Source organism: Cavia porcellus, unplaced genomic scaffold, assembly GCF_034190915.1.
Source record: "Cavia porcellus strain 051 isolate PalLab524CR breed Dunkin Hartley unplaced genomic scaffold, mCavPor4.1 scaffold_4, whole genome shotgun sequence".
NCBI lineage: Eukaryota > Metazoa > Chordata > Mammalia > Rodentia > Caviidae > Cavia > Cavia porcellus.
Window position 1 is genome coordinate 23,737,054 of NW_026947487.1, and position 20,684 is coordinate 23,757,737.

Genomic DNA, 20,684 nt, shown 5'->3' on the forward strand with positions numbered 1-20,684 from the left:
CTATGTATAGCTAAGATATAATTGTTAACAAAAAAATTAAGAGTAACATAGTGGTAAAAGAGACCTTGTTAATAATTTGGTAGACAGAAGTGCCTGGTATCAGCATATAATGCCTGTGACTTTGTCAATTGTGGTTGCTTTTTTAAAAATGAGCTTTTTTAAGAAAAACAATTTTAATATTTGGATAAAGCAAAATTAGGACGGAAAAGAGACATGCTATTGGATTTTAAGTGGAAAGTGGTATTCATGTGTGAGTGTATGGTTTCAGGAAATTTGGTTTTAAACATTTATGAGATTTTTTTTTACTATAAATCTAATTTACTTTCAGGGAATCAGTAATTAAGTCAAGTTACCAGACAAATGTGGCAGCAAAATGATTTAATTTTGTAATAATGACAGCTTCCTTATAGGTCTTTAATTCCTAATTAAATTACATTGGTCCTACTAAGAAAATATATACTTTATTCTGACTGTGCAAAAACTAGAAATGGAAAAATTAGTTCACACAAAGATTTAGTTTATGTGGTTGATATGTCTGGTGGTAACTTCAATCATTATTAACAATTGACTATAAGAGCTTACATATGGCCATTGTTTTCTGACAGAATAGCACTATCTTAGTAGACATTGTCTTTTAATAGTACAACCTCAAATTTTAAGTTGGCATTAATTTTTTAAAAGTCTAACAATAAAAATTTTAAAGAAGAACAAACTTACCCATATAATTCTAGTGAAGGTTTTTCTTAATCCACAGCAGTGATAGGTGCACACCAGAGAAGAGTCTGTCAAGATTTCTGATGGACTTAGTTGAGTGATCCTAAGTTTCATCACTAAAGTGTTTACTTCTGTAGTACATCAGACTGTGTTTAGTTTTCATGAAAAATAAAAATTTAAATGTTTTTCCTAATCAACATAATGTGATTCTCAAAGAAACTTTAGACTTTGAAAGTCTTTTTTTAAGTTGTTGGTGCTTATTAAGGGTAAATGTTCTTCCCTCTAAAATCATACTGCTTTGAAACTCTGCACCCTATAGTTGAGTAAGCTACAGACTGGGTGAAACTTGTTTGTTGGTGATTTATTCCAAGGGTGCACGTACAAAGCTTGCCTGGAGCCTGCTTCAGGAGTTTCTGGGTCTAAAATGGTTAAGGAAAATAGTATCAGGGCTCAGCCATTAGTGAAATTATACAACTGACAAAGTGAAACCAGGCGGTCACGTAGTTGCGGCTGTATTAAGAAGTATGCAGAACAACTTGTTTCAGTGGAAACCACAAGTCTGTCAAAGCAAGGTGTGCCTCAAGACTTTCCAGTGACATGCCCAAGTGAGGACTTTAGCTTTGCTAGTCCCCTAATAAGTGTGTCTTGTTAGATCAAGAATGAAGGTTTTGGGTGTTATAGAGCGTCGCAGATAAGTCCCAAGGGAGCTGGCAAATGACTGCTTTAAAAACATTGGCGAGCCCTTAAACCCTGAGATAGCACTTTTTTTTTTTTTTTTTAAAGAAGCAGACTCAAGGGAAAATAGTTACTTACTAAATAGTAATGCTTTCCTTAGTTTCTAGTTTTGCTCTCATGTAATATAGAGACTCCTGTAAGTTGAAAAACTTGTCCTATCATTATTGTAGATTAAAGACTTGATGTTAGTTAGATCAGTAGTTCTTAACTGGAGGCAGTCTTGGCCCTCTGAGGACATTTGACTGTATCTAGAGAGATTTTTGGTTGTAATGCTTGGGAGGTGGGTGTGCCACAGGGATCTAGTGGGTTAGGAATGGTGCTTTATACCCTTAGATACAAAGGACAATCTTAAGAATTTTTCTAGTTCACATAGTAATAATGCTGGAGTTGAGAAATTCTGGCACAGACTTAGAATTCCTTGCTCATTCCCTTCTTGCCAGCAGAACAGCTGGGTGGAAAGGAAGGCTGCTGCCTGTGATAGTCTTTTGACACACTACTGCAATACAATTTATTTACTGTCACGTAATAATGTCTACATTTCCTTAATGTGTTTATTCAATTGGAAGTCTCATTCTAATTTGTTTGAAAATGTAGTAATGTAAGTATTTTGAGATTATTTTGCTTATCAGTATATGCTTAATTTAACAAAAATGTGACAAATAATTTGAATATTTTAAGAGCTCAGTCATTAATCAGTTGCGCAGGGTGTATCTACCAGTGAATAGCCCTGTGTTGCTGGTGTCACTATAAACACGATGTAACCATGAAATACTGAGAACAAACAGGAGGGACAGTTAATACCGTTTGTGTTGGCTATGAGATGATTTTATGAGTGGATTAGCATACAGTGAGTATTTAGAGCCTGAGAATTGTGTGTGCTGAGAATGAACTGTTTGAGCAGAAACAATTAAAGAGCTATTGGTAGCAAATAATTGCAGTTACGCAGACCCTAACAATAACTATTTTATAGCAATTTGAGATTTACAATTTAATTTGTAAATTTGTCACTGGTAAGCCAGAACTAGAGTACTTTTTATACTTCTAAAATTATAAATACTCACATGGGATCTAATTTTCGAAATCAATTTTAAGTTGCAGAAAGTATTAGTTTGTACTTTTTCAGATATATTTGAATGATTACATTCGTTTTGGTATTGCATCTACTTGAGTCAGTGTGCACCTATCATTGCTGTGGATTAAGAAAAACCTTCACTAGAATTGTATGGGTAGGTCTGAAAAATTTGCTCTTTTTAAAAAATATTTATTAGACTTTTAATTTTTAATTTTGACATCGCCTGGCCTAATGGGTAGGAGCAATCTTTACTTTTTTTCTTCTAACAGGCTCATAAGCAAATTTATAATTTAGTCTCTGTGAATGGTCGATGGAGGTCCACCCCAGCCTGAGGCATAACATCATCAAGCTTGAGTCATTATAAGAACAATTCACTGTATCTCTATTCTGAACTTAGCACGTACAGTCTTCCCATGTCCTGTGAAAGGCATATAGGAGAATAAGCACATGATGGCAGGCATCATGATCTTTGTTGTGCCATGTGGTTTTTAGGAGAAACAGGACATTTGCTCATTATGAAAAGCAATTCCAAAGCATAGCCCAGACATCCTATATTGTGAACTCAGAGTTGGCAGAAAGGCAGGGCTTAATATTAAAGATTTTAATTTTATATGTGTAGTAACTCGACTTAGAAACTAAGTCCTGTATTTAAACCATTGCTGCAACTGATTTGTTTCAGAAAATTTTAAGTAGAGAATTTGAACAGATTGCAAACATGTTTTTTTCCTTGCCACCCCCTTATCATTCCAACCCAGTTTTTAGCACTTCTTCAGTTACATCTGTTCATAATATGATTACAGGAGGATAGTCCTTTTGAACACAGTATTTCAGTCATTGAAAGAAATTATTTTCTTGTGGAGACTTACTTTATCATTGGATATTAATGTTTTAAGTATAAAATGTTAATTTTAAATACGCATTGATACTGCCTCAGGGTTTTTTAATGTATTAAAGTGAGGAATAGAAATAAAATACCTTATTACACATGCTGAGTGCCAAAGGAACAGTGGTTAAAAGAAAAATTAATGTTAACACCTTCCATTGTTAACATAATGGAAGCTCAAAATGATGTTTGGAGGGTGTTATGTGTTCTCTAAAACTTCAGCAGGATTCTTGACTTTATGGCAGTACTATAGCCCTTTTTTAGGAACAAGGTCCCAGATAGCACCCTGATTTAACAATCTGCAATCTGCTTGCGATATGCACATGTATTTATTTAAGATTTATTCATGTAAGGAAAAAATTTTGAATTCTTTAATTTCTAATCTTTTCTAATTAAACTTGATTTTGCTACCTATTTTGTAATTGTATCTTTCAAATGGAGTTTTCAGCATTTTAATCTTTTCTTTAAAGCAAGTTTAATGATATCTAAATTTAGATCTGCAACTTGAGCACGGTGACTTCCACCTGTCAATTTATGTCACTATCTTTAAATGTTCTTTTCCTACCAACTTACTAGAAAACAAATCAAAAACCAAAAACAAAAGGGAAGCTCATTGTACTGTATCAGTCACTGTGTTCTGCCATTCTTTGGTATCCAGCCATTCTGTGGTATTAGATACTTATTGGGAGGGGTACATTAATTCTTCCGAATGTCAGAGGCTCTATTTAAAATCAGCAGCAAAAGTGCCGAATCAAATGAGTAAGTGCTTACTAATTGTGGAGTTTGACTACTGAAGAGTACTAGCTGGGGAGAAAAGTTGTAGAATTTAAGGCAGTTCTGATGCTGGGAGCAGAGTTAAGGTTTTATTTGTGTTGTCCTTTCTCCATTTTGAGTTCTTAATCTATTTCTCAAATTTACAAGTTTCTTAATAGCTGCTCTCCTTCTTAATTTCTACAGTTCGTCACATCCAAAAGCCACAGGGTTTGATTCTGTCTTGGCCTGGTGGGTGCGATTTCATACTGAACCTGACCAGGGTCTGTATCTTCAGAAGTAACCTCAGTGATGTTCACTGCTTCCAAGAGTTTTACTTGGTATCTAATCTGATTAGCTTTTGATATAAGTCAGTTTATGAAAGGATGACAGTCTGTTGCTTTTGTGATCCAATAGCATTTGTTTTATTACAAGGCCCTTTAGAGGGCTACACCAAAGAGATACTTCTGAGGAAGGTATTCTGTCTTTTGAATTACTACTCGTAAGGTTGTCTATTAAAGGACACCAATCGAATGAATAGTATACATGGCTCTCTCATATGTGTCTCTAGTTTTCTTAGCTGTTTTTGAACATATGAGCTTCACCAGTAATTACAAATATTAAACATTGTTTTTCCTCTGTGTTTCATATTCTATTCTGGCCTGATTTAACTGATCATCTGTGTGAAGGTAGAGTTATGGGCAGCGGGATGTGTGTGTGTGTGTGTGTGCGGGATGTGTGTGTGTGTGTGTGTGTGTGTGTGTGTGTGTGTGTGTGTGTTTGAACCTGTTTCTGGACTACAGGAGAAAATGACACAATCCAGGAGGAGGAAATTTTGGTTGTAGAGAAATCATTCACCTCTTTGTCATGTATGAAGCATTGATTTTAGTACCTTTAGCGACAGGTACCTGTGTGGTGTGGTAAGCCCTGCCTGTAATCCCAGTACTCAGAGACAGGAGGGTCATGAATTCAAGCCAAGCTGGGGCACTTTAGCAACTTACCAAGCCCCTACTTTTACACATCAGTAGGCAAGGAGGAAACTTGCTCTTAACATGGATTCACGTGATAACTGGGGAGAAGTTCCCATGAGTTCATTCCTGGAGTAGATTGTGTAAAGATAAATGCACAGGGAACTCTGCGGAAGACAGAGGTATGCAGTCATTTTATCTTTTTAATCAGAAAACTTTTAATTAAAAGTGACATGGTTTTTTTTCATCTGAGCTTTCAAAGCAAGTGGTTTTCTTTCTTCCCCATCTATATGTAACTATGTCTAAGACTCGAAACTACTTGAGGGAAGGGGATGTGTACCACTTTCTTGGAACCTGGCACTACTGGTGTAAATTGCTTGTTTGAAATTGGATTTTAATTATGAAGACCTCTGGGATATTTGCAAATCAGATTTTGAAGATAAGGAGAAACTATTTTTCTTCATTGCCAACTCTTCCCTTTTTTTTTGTCATCACTCAAATGCAAATCAGATCAGGAAAACCACTGATCTTTTGGTTTCAGTTGCCTCTCTCTTATTACACTAGAGTAATGATGTGGCATATTACAATGCAATTTGAAACTTCTAAAATTTAAATGAAGTGTGTTCATTTCCTGTCCATAGGTAATAAAATAAAATAAAATAGGAACTTTGAACCTAGTTGGTGGAAGTTTTAATAAATACTAATATGGTTACCTGACATTTGAAGGATATATATTTATATATGTATTTATATGAAATATTAGACCATTGCTATGTCTTTATGTCGTGATCATTCATGTTTTATCTTGTGAAGTCAAACTAAAAGGTATGCTTAAGATATTTGAGTTGAAAAATATGGTGGTATAAAAGGTAGTTGGAATATCTTGTAGAAATTCAAGGGCAAATTCAAGTAGAATTTTTGGAAAACAAGAACCCACAGTACAGGTAATTTCTTATAAGAAGTTATGAAGATTACTATAAGGCATTTTGCCAACAAATTTACAATAAGCTTTACTCCTTTCAAAGTCAGCCTTTCAAAGTCAGCCTAAGTGCCTTAGTGCTTCTTACCTTTGTCATAAGTACCACAGTATTACCATCCCACTCTTTATCACAGTTACTTTTTTTGGCATAATTAAAACTTACTTGAAGAATATGAACACAGAGAAACTTGACTGTTTCTTAACAGTTCCAATGAACTGTTTCTACTAAGCCCCAGGGTGACTCTCAGTCTCTTTCCTGTGGGATGGACAAAGGACATGTAGTAAACATGAGTCACTTGCTATAGCCAGAAGCATTTTAGATGAGAGCAGAGATTGGGTGTCCCTGACTTGTCTCATAGTGGCTGGATGACAAGCTACTTACTTTCCCCTTGATAGGTTGGATTCTCTGGACATTTAATGTTATGGCAGATAATAATTGGTTGATTGCCATTTGTCTTAGTCACTTCCAATTAGTGGGACAAAATCCCTGACCCGATTTAAGGAAGAGAGATTGATTTTGGCTCATATTTTCAGTCCATGGTCATCTGGTTGCACTTCAGAAACAGGGTAACAGAAGGACATGGCAGAAGAAAGCTCTAACCCATGGTGACAGCCAGGAAGCAGACAAAGAAGGAAGGATCTGGGGACAAGGATACTGTTTTCCATAACCTGCCCCCAGCAGCCCAACTCCAACCAGGCTCCACCTTCTAAGACCACATTCAGCTGCTGAATTCGTCAGTGAATGAATTCACTGATGAGTGTAGCACTCTGTGATTCCTTCATTCTCCAACACATGAGACATTTGGAAGACATTTTAGGTCTAAACCATCAAGCATCAAACCTTGTGCTAAAATCTTGGGATATATCAATAAAAGGTAGATGCATATACTGTCTACTTGGAACTTGGCAAACAATGTCACTTAGGTGATACCCCCACCTCCTGAGAATGCTGTGATGATTAAATGAAGTCACATACATAGTATAAGGAGAATAGTGCCTAGCATATAATAAGTGTTCAATAACTGCTATAGAGTTGTTATTATGAATATTTTCATGATGTGGAGTTCTTTTGTTTGATGCTATAAAGATGCATATAGCTTGTAGTGAAAGATACATATACCCTGGGGGGAAATCACCACTGAGTACTTAAATTGTGATGATGAGTTACCTGTCTTTGTTTTTGAGAATTTAAGTCTGTCAGATTTAACCTCTCTCTCTTTACTGGGAGCAGATATTAAAACAGATGTGGGTTTTTGAAAAATATTTTCATTTATTAACTTATTATAATTTATTGTTAGAATGGCAAAGCAGGAGACCAGAGTCAACCTGGGAGAGACTTTTTGAATTAAGCTGTTTGCATGGACCACTGTCAATTTAATAGGATTTGCTCTATATACTGAGGGCTATTTGAAAAAGAAATCCCTAAATGAATATCAAGTATCTAAGTATTTTCAAAATTGTGACTGCCTTTTACTGTTTCATTATGCTGTCATATTGATGGCTGCAAAGAATTGTTTTAGTGAAATGCTTTTGTTCTGTATTATTTCTTTTTAAGAAAATGTGGAAATAATCTTCAAAGGAATTTGTATCTGGGTAAGCAATTTGGCTGACATGTCGCTAGGCTTCTTTTGGCTTACTACTGAGAAGGAAAAAATCTCTAATAGGTATTATTAATTTCTTGTTCAGTTTTGTGTATAACTGTATGTATCCACCTATAAAATATGCAAGAGTAGGGTGCACATATAAATGTCTGAAGCCCCACATCTTTATTGATTTCAGTGATGAAGTCATCTCACTAAAGGGGCTTGATTTGTGTCTTAGTGGAAGAAACTAAGCATTTTTATCCCAGCCATTCAAAATCTGAGGTTATACAGAAACAAAGCTTGATAAGCCCCTTTCCTCTGTTTTCCATTTTCTTTTCATAGTAACAAAGTGGCAGGAAAAAAGTTTCTTTATGAAACGACTCTGACATCTGTAGATACTGTCAGCTGTGAGTTCCTGTGACTGGAGACTTGTCTTTCCAGCAGAGACGTAATTTTGCAAAATCTTGATGGGGCATGTGGGTGGGTGTGTAGGTAAATGAGTTTGCAAAGCATGACTGGGGGCATTGAATGCTCTCATCTATGGACATTTTGTCTTGTGCCTTATCAGTAGTATCGAATGAGTAATATTTACTGTGTACAGATCCTGAATGCTTTGAATGAAGAAAACAAAATGTATTCCTTGTCTACCTTGATTTGAAAACAAGAGAAAAATTAATTTTTGCTTTTGAGTCTTTCGGGAGCATTGAAATGATTCATAGCTGACAGCTCTAAGGGAATGCTGGATTTAGAGTAACAAGTAGCAATGAGATTAGAATGCCCAGAACATCTTAGATATTCCCTGTCAGTGTAATCAATTAGGTCTAGTTGAACTAGATCAGAGCTATCAGGTATCTTACATAAGTTATTTCTAAATTAATCGTAGCCCAGCCAGGAATTTCCTTTTGCTTCAGATGCCTGAAGTGAAATGAGGCAGAGAGAAGACAAATTTCCTTGGCTGTCTGACCTTGAACAAGTAACAGAGCTAGAATTTTAATTCTAGGAGTTTCTGCCTGCAAAGTATGTGGTCCTTCCATTGTATCTTCTAAACAGGTTTAAATGGCCTGTAACAATCTGCTGACATTTTTTTCTAGTTGTGTGTCACTAATGTTGTCACAAGTTATTTTTTAACCAGGCTGGCTTTACCCAAAGTGGATTTTTGTACGTGATTGACACTGTCTTATTTCTTTTTTTGTAATTTTAGGATTCTTTTCTGTTTGACGCTGAGTAGCTTCAGGTGGCTATGTTAATATGCCATCAAATCTAAGATAGTTAATTTTTATAACCTAATTTTAGGGGATTGTTAAATGAATACAGCTATGCCTTGTGACAGCCAAAATATGGTAAAAATGTTGTTCCTTACATTGGCTAGTTGAGAAATAATAGAATATTTGGTTTTATTGATAGCTGTACATAGTTTTGTAGGTTTTAGGACTTTCATACAGATATTTATGAATGTTCAATTATATTTGACAGGATAATGGAAAAACTTAGGCTTGTAAAACCATGTTAGTCTACCTTGCTTGGGGTCATACTGTGATACTTTGACCTTTATAGTTCTGGCATTGAACCAGTCTCTAAAAATGAAACTGAAAAATACATTTGCGTTTGACTAATTCCTTGTTTACCAGTTTGTTGTGTCATATTTTACTTAATCTTGTTAAAAGCCAAACTAAACTACATTTTCCTCCTTTCGATTGACTGCAAGATTGGCTGTGAATAACTGGTCTTTAAAAAAGAAAATAATATATAGGATAGTATTTTTGTTACCATTCATATCATATATCAAATTTCATACAAAGCTTTATTGGTTATTAATTCAAAATCCTATTCTGAAGCATGAATTGTAAGCAAAAGAATTACAGTTGAAAAATTATTGTGGTACAATGTTCAAAGTTCTGTTTTCCACATGTCCATTGGAGGACTTGAAACAGGTGTTAGACACAGAGCATTCAGTGCAGTCATAAATATAGCATAGTCTAATTCCAGTAAGATGAAACTCCCCTTTAGTTGTAGGGAAAAAAAGAGTTGGGAATCAGACAGTGACTCACAAAAGCAAAGTCCAAGAAATGACTTAAACACAGAAATACTTGAAGAATTCCTTTACTAGGTTTTACAATAAATGGAGAGATTGCCCCTCTCACCAAGGCTTTAGAAACTATTTCTAAAGTTCTGAATGATTGACATTCATTAATAGGAAGAAGTATTTATAATGTTTTCATTTTAAGAATGTGATGTTTTATATTAATGAAGATACATTAATAAAATACAAATGTAGCCAAAACATATAGACAAGAATATATTAAACTAGTAAGATATGAGTATAGTAGAAATACACAAAGAAGAACACTTTAAATCACTAGTGTCTAGGTTAGGTATAATGATAAAACATTTGTGTTTTAAGGTTACTGTATCAGTAAAGGAAGGAGAAATAGTATTTTTGAGAGGGCACACAAAATAGAAAATAATGTCAGAACATTTTATTTAATGATATGTGATCCTAGAGCTGCTGCATAAGATAGAGTGGTTGCCTAAGTTGACAGTGTAGAAGTTGACTTAATGACTTGCTTCTGATCATATGTTTAGGAAATGGGACAAGAGGAAATTCTCCTTATGGTTTAGAACACAGTGCCTTCTTTTATAAGATTCTGCCTCTTAAGTGTGTTTAAAAGATACAAATATTGAATGAAGGCATTTTAAAAATGTGTTAACATGTATCTTGTCCATGAAGCTGTTTGGACACAAAGGAAGTGTAGAGATGATGGAGAGCCGTTTGAGGACTGGGGTGGAAGTTGGGGGAGAGAAAAAAGACACATCAGGAAGCAAGCCCAGTCTGGGCACCTGTGCCATGCGCAGGCCATCAGCGGACTGGAACAGACAATCCCCAGCTCTTTCCAGCATGGTGGCTAGCAAACAAGAAGTACATTTTACTACTTTTTTCCAACCCCCTACCCCTGCTCCCACCATAAATGACCAGCTTATCTGGAGAAACACAAGCTATGGAGGTGAAATGCAATTGGATGCCTGTGGTACTTTGATGATTCACTAACACTGCAGGGCTAGGGCCAGTGGTCTGATTATAGGTTCAGAGGATGGCAGTATGCAGTGTGACATCTATAGGGGATCACCTTCTGAGGGATGCAGTGATTGTTGATTCCCTGTGGTCTTTTTTTGAAAGTCCTATATCATTTTCATTGTTTTATTGGGTTGGATTTTACTTTCTTTTGTTTGATTATGTCAAATCTGATGGCAGGAGCATAGCAAGAAATATTATGGTAGTCACTTTGAGTTTACTATTGGCTTGTTTTGAAGTCCTTTATTGATTCATCATTTTATTTTTATTTTTTGTATTCTATTCTGTTTGATTTTTACTATGTCCAAAGCTATCTACAGCTATTTTGAAGACATCAAGAGGCATTATGGTAACTATTGTTGATTTTGTAATGTTTTGAAGTCCTGTATCACGTATTCTGGTTTGTTTTGATTGGTTTTATTCTGTTTTATCCTCTTTAAAATAAAATAAACAACAACAACAACAAAAAAGAGATAATGGAGCATTTTGTGTTGAATAGCTACAGGTGACAGATTACCCAGATTATACTGATAGATCAGGTAATTTAAACATTGCTTTTCAAACTCCAGTGTACCCACGAAAAAGTGGCTGATTTTGTTCACATTCAGGTTCTAATCTCATTAGGCCTATGGAATAGATGGGAATCTCTTTAAGCAAGGTCTGAGTAACAAAAGATCACATTCTAAACCACTAAACAGGAAGAGTTTAAACAAAAACGAACACAGTCTAGAGTGAAATTTATGAGGATAGGCTAGGATCAGGTTGGTTGAATAGAGTGTGTGTGGAAAGGCCACCGTAAGAAGACTGGCATGTCCAGAAGCCCAGAGACAAGAGGTTTAATCAAACATTTTACAGGGCCCTCCAGATGTGAAACAGTGAGTAAAGGCTACTCACAACAAGGTCTGCACTCTTGAGGCTTACATTTGGCCAGGGAAACTTGAGGCATGGGTCTCTGGTGTAGGTTGTCAGGTAGGAGGCAGAATGATAGACTGGTGGGAGCTTTGGTACCTCAAACAGTCCAGCTAGAGGGTTTAAACATTATCTCAGTGGTTGTGAGATTAGTCCCCAAAACATTTGAACAGAAGGTTAAAATGTTAAAATCAGAGGCTCAGAGAGATGAGGTGATGAACTAAGACTGTAAAACCCATGTGTGAAAATCAGTATGGAGGCTGGGAGACAGAGAAGGAAATGGTTGCAGTTGGTAGGTGTTGAGAACTGCCAACTGCTGAAAGTAGTAAAATGTGAATGAAGAGACAGATCTAAAGATGTGTGAACTTGGGAGTGATCAGAGGGCCAGTGCAAGAAGAGCTGTTTTTAGAGCTGTGCAATCATTAGCAGAAACAGGAAAGATAGAAATTCAGGTTTTTGTTTTTTTTTTTTTGGTACCAGGGAGCAAACTCATGACATTGTGCTTGTCAGACAGGCACTTATTCTGTTGAGCTAAATCCCCAACCTTAAGTTTTTAACACATTTTGTTGGAAGTGGCAGTAGAACATTCAGAAAGAAATGCAGGAGTCATGAGTATGTTTAAGCAGAAGTCAAGGTTTGGAAGTTTTCTATAAAGAGACAATAGTCATTTGTGGGAAAATGAAATTCAGCTCCATGAAAATGAGGGTAGAAAGAAAAATATCCCTTCACTCCTTTGTTGTTGTTGTTGTTTTAATCGGGCACTTACTTTGTTTCACATTTGCTTTCACACTTGGGTTTATTTCCTGGTACATACGTGATGATCATTGACTTCACTATCAAGCCATACCTTTATTTGCACTATCTTCTTCAGGAAACCCTTTGCACTCATCTTTATTTATGGACTTATTTTTTTCCAGCTTTATTTTAATATGATTTACACACAGTAATATGTATTCATTTTATGTGTACAGTTTGAGCCTTGATAATTAAGAACATAAGTTTTATTTGTACCCAAGATATAGAACTCCAGAAACCTTCCTTATGTTTCTTAACAATCAGATCCCTCAGCTGATTTTTTAAATTTTATTTTATTTTTTGGCTTTTTGTGACAGAGTCTCAGTATACAGTTCAGGCTGGGCTTGAGCTTACTCTGTAGTGCTGCCAGTCTTGAACTTGCAGTGGTCCTCCTGCCTCAGTCTCCTGGGTGCTGGGATTACAGGCATGCACTACCATGCCCTGCTGGTACTCAGTTGATTTCTAACTGTAGTCCATTTGGTCACTACAGGTCACTGTAATGTTGCTTCTAATACAATATCATATTAATTGAATACACAACATGTCCTGTTTTGTGTTTGTCCACATTCAGTTTGCACAGCATTGTTGAGATTCCCAAATTCTGTGCAGTTCTTTATTACTGTATAATCTTCCCACAGGTAGATATGTCTTTTTGTCATCAGTTGATAGATGTTTGTGTTTCCAAGTTTTGAGTGTTATGAATAATGCTAGTAAAAACATTCCCATACACATCTTTGTGTGAACATGTTTTTGTTTCTCTTGGATAAGTACTTAGGGAGAGGATGCTGGGAAATGTGTGATCAGCTTATAAAACACTGCTGCTTTCAGAGTGGCTGCACCAGTGTTTCTTCTAAGGTATGAAAAATAGCAGTTGCTCCACGTTCTCCCAATATTTGTTATCACTCCATTGAACTTTTGTCTTTCTTCATGTAAAGTTTCATAATGATTTTTTGTTGACATTTTCCTCAAAGGAAGTGATATTGAGCTCTTCATGATCTTTTACAGTCAGTTTTGCATATGGTGTGAAATAATAATCATGATTTATTCCTACCCATCCCCTTATACTCTTCCAGTTATTACAGTGCTCATTTCTGAAGACAGTGGTTTCACTTTGTTGAAAACCAATTGTCCCTCTAAGTGTGCATCTGTTTCTAACTGTGCTTGGTTCCACTGGGCTGTGTGCCTGCCCTTCTGCAAGTTTTGCACTGTAAATGTAGGTTTAACTACTTGCTTATTTTCCCCCTCCTTTTAACCCCAAATAGGAATTCACCCTCTTTACAGAAGGTCACTGTACTTTCTGTTGTGCTTTCTGGAATTGTTCTGGCTTCTTGTACTAACTAGGAGCTGCTTCACATGGGAGTGATTGGCAGAAGGAAGGTTACCCTTCCAGGGCAACACTATGCCTTTCCCATGGGAGTGTGGGCTCAACTTTTGGACCCAGATGAATACAGAAAGCACAGCAGAGGTTCCAATGTCACTGCATGTACTACCTTGGGCCCTTAAATTGCAAGACTCTGTGAGGCATCCCCAGCCAAGGCTTAAGTCAGCTGTATCCAACCCCACTCATTTGCTTTGTGTATTTTCCTGTAGCAGGAGGAAAATTACTTGCTTGACTTTCCTGTCATCTCATTTTAAATCTCAACCCCATATTTCATGTAAATAGCTGTTTGTACAAGAATTCTTACAATGTGAGATGGTGTTATAGCTCTGTGGCACAGTGCCTTTCTGGCAAGCACAAGGTCCTGAATTTGATTCCTAGTACTGAAAAAAAAGGACATATAACCTCCTTAAGAATAGATAATTTCAGATACATCGTATGCAAATGAACCCAAGTGTACTTATCTGCCCATCTTTCCCAGCCTTGCAAACCTGGCCTCCCAAAACAGCATTGAATAAGTAAATTATTGAGTCTGTGAAAAGTCCTGATTCAGCCAGACACACCAATTTCATGAGAAAAAAAATTCTTCACCTTTTAGCCACTGAGGCTGAAAATCAACACTTACAGGAATGGATGTCCTTAGAGTGTTTGATACAATAAATAACTATACACATCTTCTGTGTACTCGGCTTTGTTCTAAGCACTGGGACTCTGTATTGTGGTGACACAGACCTGTCATTCTTAGGCATATTCTGTAAGGGGGAGGACAGCTGATGGGTAAAAGTAAGACAGTGTCAGGCGGTGATGAGGTCGGTGAAGAAGACACAGCAGAGTGAGGCCAGGCCAGCGAAGGAAAGCTTTTTGTAAATGTGATGGTAAGGTTTTTTTTTTTTTTTTTTTTTTTTTTTTTTTAGATGAAATATCTATATTCAGTGGATTTAAAGGCATAGATTAAACAAACTGTTAGGATTAATGCTGTATTTTAACAATGCTATAGTTTTGGTAAACTTTGCCTCCTATAAAAGTTCACAGAGTTGAGACCTTTGTTTGTTTAAAGAGTCAGAAGAGGGGATGGTCCTCTCCTTGGGACAATCCTGTGTGTGCAGTCTGCTCTGCCTACAGGGTGGGAAAGAAATGCCCCTGAATACTCCTATGTCTTACGTACAAGATGACAAGTTTCCCTCCACCCTTTTCCTGTTCAGAGTTAACTAAGAACTATGTGCCAATTACACCTAAATCTTTTTTTTAATGGTGCTAGGAATTGAACCCAAGACCTTATACTCTGCACGCACTTTAACAATGAAACTATGTTTCCAGCAGCCCAAATCTAAATCTTAAAACATGGAAAACCATTATCCTTAGGTATTTTCACATGATAACAGTTGTAAACATTTTATGTAAACATAATATTCAGCACAAATAGAGCAAAATCATGAAAGCAAAAATTTTTGTTTCTGGGAGACTGTAATAGGAGGATGGCAAATTTGAGTTTCGCCTGGCCAACTTAATGACTTAGTGAGACCTTGTCTTAAAATTTAGAAAAATAAAATACAGGTCTTGAGATATGTAACTCAGGGCAAAAGCCCTGTGTTCAACCCCCCACCAAATAAAACAGGTTATTTATGTACAATAAAGTGCATAAAATTAGAGGTGGGGAGTAGCTCAGTGTTAGAATACTTAACCTAGCAAGTACAAGAGCGTGGATTTGATGTCCAGTGTTGTCTTCCTAAAGTATGTTAAATTATCAAGTAACTCATTAACAATTCTTACTTTGATCTCTTATTTAGAAATGATTGATTTTACTACCCTGTTAAAGATTTGCTTGTAACTGAATGATTTATCCTCTCAGTTTTAGTAATAGTTGTTATGGAAGTGGAAGGGCATCATGTTATTAAGAAATTAGGGTAGTAAGTCATTACATCCTAGGGTTAAATTTCTTTAAGCTTCCTCGAGAGGGGCAGTTAGAATTAGAGAACCAGTAAGGATTTTTCTTAAAGTTCTAACTTGTTTTTTTGTGATGCTGGGATTCAAACCTAGGGCCTCCCGTATGCTAGGCAAGCACTGTGCCACTCAGCTATATCCTTGGCCCTGATAAACTTCAAACTTTCAAAATATTCCTTCCTCATCTCCATAAACTCATTGTTCTTGATTCTCCTTCTTCTTCTCTACTTCTAAGTGCCTTGTCTAGTGTCGCATTCCATTCTTACGATCCATTGGAACTTTAAGAAGAAACTTGTGATTATATTATTTGAAGGATTATGTTTTTATTATGTCTTACAGTTGCATTTAAGGAATGATTTTCTTCTCCCAATGGTTTAATTGAACATTCAAAAGAATTTTAATTTGAGCCCAGTGCCCTGTGCATGCCATGTTTTATACCACTGGGCTACATCCCCAGCCCCTGGCATACGTTTAAGTAAGGCATCGACACCTCTGGAGCATGTTATCTCCCAGTTATAATCAAGGTAGTACATGGGAACATCTATTTATGTTAAGCTGTGAGTGCTTAAGCATGTCATTTGGTTGGCATAAATGTGCATTGTTGTACTGAATTTAGAGAAAGGCTATCTAGGGAGACTAGTAAGGCTTTTTAAAATTGTACTGAGACTATTAAATCTAGAGATGTGTGCCTCTGACGATTATCTTTTATCAGAGATTATCTTTTATAAGAGTTAAGAATCAGAATATCAGAATGGGAGGTACTAAAAAGATAATCTCATCTAATACAAAGGCTTCACATATAGAAAAGAGGTGTGGTCCCAAAGAAAGTGGCTGGTAGCTTTTGCACTATCAACTGACAGTGGTGGTGTGTAGACCACAACGCCACATCCTGATTCCAGGGTGGTTATTTTCACTGTCCCTCATTCCCTGTTTAACCAGAACAGTGAAGGACTCGAACTACACAGAGCATTCTTTCATTTGTACCGAACGTAAACCACCTTTCTTCTTATTTCAGGGAATGACCATATAGTGATAATGCTTTATATTTTACTTTATGATTGTTATTCAGATTTAGGACTCTGAATAAAACAAAGGCTAGATATAGATTTCAAAGGCAGCTGAGCTGCTTTAGTTAACAGAAAAAATATATTTGCATAATTATACATCTTTGAATGTAAAGAAGGACTTTACTGATGGCATTTTAATTTTTTTGTGCAGCCATTATATATTTTTCTTTATCCATGTTCTGCATTGATTTTCACAAAGTTGATATTTTCCTTTATGCCTGGGGCCTTAAAATTCCATTTATGCATCATTATTTGTATGCAAACTACTTTGGGATTATAGTTTTCTGTGTAGAATTTTCCAGTAAGTGTCCTCATAGTAGCACTTAATCTTTTATCACATTCAGATGAATTATTCCAACATTTAGTCATATTTTCATATTTAGGGAAAACAAATTAGAACTTAGATGTTACCAAAAATATCTCTAGATGGTTCCTCATCAGTTACCCTTCTTCAGAGAAACAAAGCAATAATGAATGGTCCCATGAGAAAATTATAAAATAAATGTAATAAAAGTAACTACACTGTCTTATTAGCAACCAAACAGGCGTTGGTTGACTTTTCAGAAATCTTATGGGAGAAATTTCTTCTTTGCTACCTGGAACATTATGTTCCGAGTATTCAAGGTAGGTAGGGTGGGTTTTCTTTCTTCCTCTTGAAGTGTTCTCTTTTGGAGCCCATGAATTGTTAAACCATCTAGTCAGTGACCTTCTCTGCCCCGCTGCAAGGCATCCTGAGTGCCATGTAGTGGTGGCAGCAAACCCAGTGCATTGTACAGTGCTTTCTTAAGTGTACGTAGGCATGGTGAAGCAGATTGAAGTCTTTTTAGTCAACACTTGAAAATCCTTGGCAGAAGTACCAGCTTTTTCACTTACCTTCAAGTTTCTTTGTGCTTTTTATTGTTTGTTTTTAATTCTAGTTGGGTTGGCCTAGAGGAATTATGTTTCAGTTTAACTTCCTTTTTCTAAAAACTAGCTAAACTTGTTGAGGCTGTAGTTTCAGTTCAGGCGTAATATTAACTTTGGTTTGTTTCTTGGACAGTGGTTTCAATTATTAGCATGCATCAAAATTACCTGGAGGGCGTATTAAAATCTGTGTTACCAGACCCCTTACCCCAAAAGGACTCCCTTGAGGAAAGTTTTTGGAGCCTCCCATTGGCAAGACTGAATGAGTTACAGCTGAGAAAGAAGAGACACAGTTGTAGCTAGAATTGATGGACATCAGTAATGGGAAAGTGAGATTTTTGAGGAAAACAGTTGTTTGATTTAGGCCTCCAGTTTTCGGCTCTGAAACTTGTGGGCCCTTTACCAGTGATGAGTATGCGAAAGGATGAATAGACTTGGGGATTAGATCTATGCTTAAGAAGAACTTAAGTTATAAATTATGGGCAGAAATAATGACAGTGGGAAATAGTAGAAATGAGTCAGGACTTGCTATGGTGAATAAAAAAGTGAGAGGCTGAGGAAATCTTTACTGTCTGGGAAAGTCTTGAAAAGGTATTCATAAAGAGGAAATCAAAATGGATTGCAATAAATGTAAACTAGTTTACATTACATTAAGGGCTGATTCTGTGTATTTTGAGCCTTAAAGTTGACTGACAGAGTTATGTATTAATTAGCTTGAATTTGAAAGTCAGTTACGTTATTTACTTGAAGCATGCCCATTCTGTTTCATAGTTTATGTAGTACTGTGATAGTATTCTGAAACTCCAACTGCTATATGGAAGGCTAAGTAGGAAATGGAGAGTGTGTGTGTGTGTGTATGTGTACATGTGAAATCGAATGGTCTATGTAAATGGAAGATTTTAAGTAATGCATTATCCTTTCCAAAGAAAGACTAGTTATGAAGAACAAAATATTAAAGGTTATGATTTTTTCCCTTTGGACAATTAGGTCCTTCAACTTTATATCTGCACATGAGACACATTGTATTTGGAAAGTTTAGAAAATATGTTCACAAAGAAAAAGATTTTTTCTTCTGAGTGCACCTAAAATATCTTGGAAAGATATCTTGAAAGTTTTTAAAAACGATTCTTTAAACCAACTGCAATTAAATAGTTTTAGATGAAAATTTAGTTTTAAATTAATATAAATACAGATAATGTTGCTGTCACTAACTGATTGTGGATGGGTGAAGATGGATAAGAAGGAAATGTCTCCCTCTCTCTCTGTATGTGGTATGTGGTATGTGGTATGCCGTGTGGGGATTGAATTGAGGGAGGTCTGAGCTACATCCCCAGTCCTTTCTATTTTATTTTTTATTTTGAGGCAGGGTCTTGCTACGTTGTTTTCTTGTATAGTATATTTATTGGGTCACTATTGTGATGTAGTTACTGAGCTAGTTCTCCCCTTTTGATCTGACAGTGTATTTTACATTAACTTCTCAAGGATATATTCTTGTTGGGTGTTTGCTGTACTTATACATTTAATACCTTTACCCAGATGCAATTATTAAGTGACTCTTTCAGCTAATTTTAGGATCCTGGCAACCAGTGTAGTTTATCTGATGAGAAGAATTAGTTAAATTCTTAGATTTTCACAGACAGTAGTTCTCAACCATGAGCAATTTTGTCCCCCAGGGGGCATGTGGTAATGTCTGGAAACATTTCTGATTTTCATCACCAGAAAGGGATAACAGAGTAAGTGAGATCTAAGGATGAACAACTTTCTGTTGCTGAAATGATGCTTAAGAAAAACAATGTAAAGGAAAGAAGGTGTATTTTGACACATATTGACGGAGGTTTCAATCCATGATCTCTTGACTGTGTTGCTGCTGGCCCCATGGTGAGGCACAGATGAGAAACATATGCCATAGTGGATCAAAGCCGTTTGCTTCATGGCTGGCAGGAGGCAGACTGAGTGTAATAAGGGACCCATGGGCAAGATGAAGTCCTCAGGGACATGCCCTCAAGGACCTGCTCTTTTCAACTAAGTCCTATCCTTTAACTTTGCATCACCTCCAAAAAGCCAATCAAATTATTACCCATCAGTAGAATGATCATTGATGGGGTCAGAATCTTTATGATTTGATCGTTTCTCAGAAGTCTCACCATTGCTTCATTGGGGACCATGCCTTAAACACATGAATCGTTGGGGGACAATTCATATTCAACCCTAATAAGGGGCTAGAGGCCAGGAAAATTGCTTTATAACCTATAATGTCAGGACAGTCTCTGTATGATAAATAAACACAAAGTTCACAATGTTAATATTGTTGAGGCTTAAAAGCCCTCATTTAAAATTACTGTGTATTATCTCTGTTAACCTTTAGCATAAGTAAATTTGTGCAGAGTTTTGTTTTTTTTGTCCTGGGATCATTCAAGTAAACATTACAGAGAAGCTTATATTAAACAGGTACAATGTGAGATATAAGTGAGATAAAAAACTGAAGGGCTATGAATCTTGTTTCGGGAGGATACTAAATTTTGATGTAAGTCTCAGAGATGAGAGAATAGATAAATAACATAGAAACTCCTGAACATGTTACATGTTGTTATCTGTTATTTTGACTGGATAGGGCTTGTGTTACCGACGTGTAGCATATTTAAAATATTGAAATTATATCTAAGCAATTTTTGTAATGATATAATAACTTACAAATAACAGTTGACCCCATTTTGTGCTTTACAGAGAACTTTCATGTTAATTGGGTAGGAAATGTGTATTCATACACTTGGCATTTAAAGTAGGTTTAATTTTTGCAAACCTAATGGTAGATGTTATCTTTACAGTATTCCTTAAGAAAAGAAAGTGTACCTTCAGGAAGCTAAAAAACTTTCCCACTTAATCTTCTAGGTGCTTACTTTGTTCATTCCTTTGTTCGTTTATTTGCAGTGTTGGAGA

At 36.2% G+C, this 20,684-nt stretch overlaps 1 protein-coding gene across 16 annotated transcripts in view; it reads left to right on the forward strand.

Moving 5' to 3' along the window:
• The window catches only part of Lmo7 (LIM domain 7), a 192,354-nt gene that overhangs the window by 101,258 nt on the left and 70,412 nt on the right, over positions 1-20,684 (forward strand). The window lies entirely within an intron of this gene.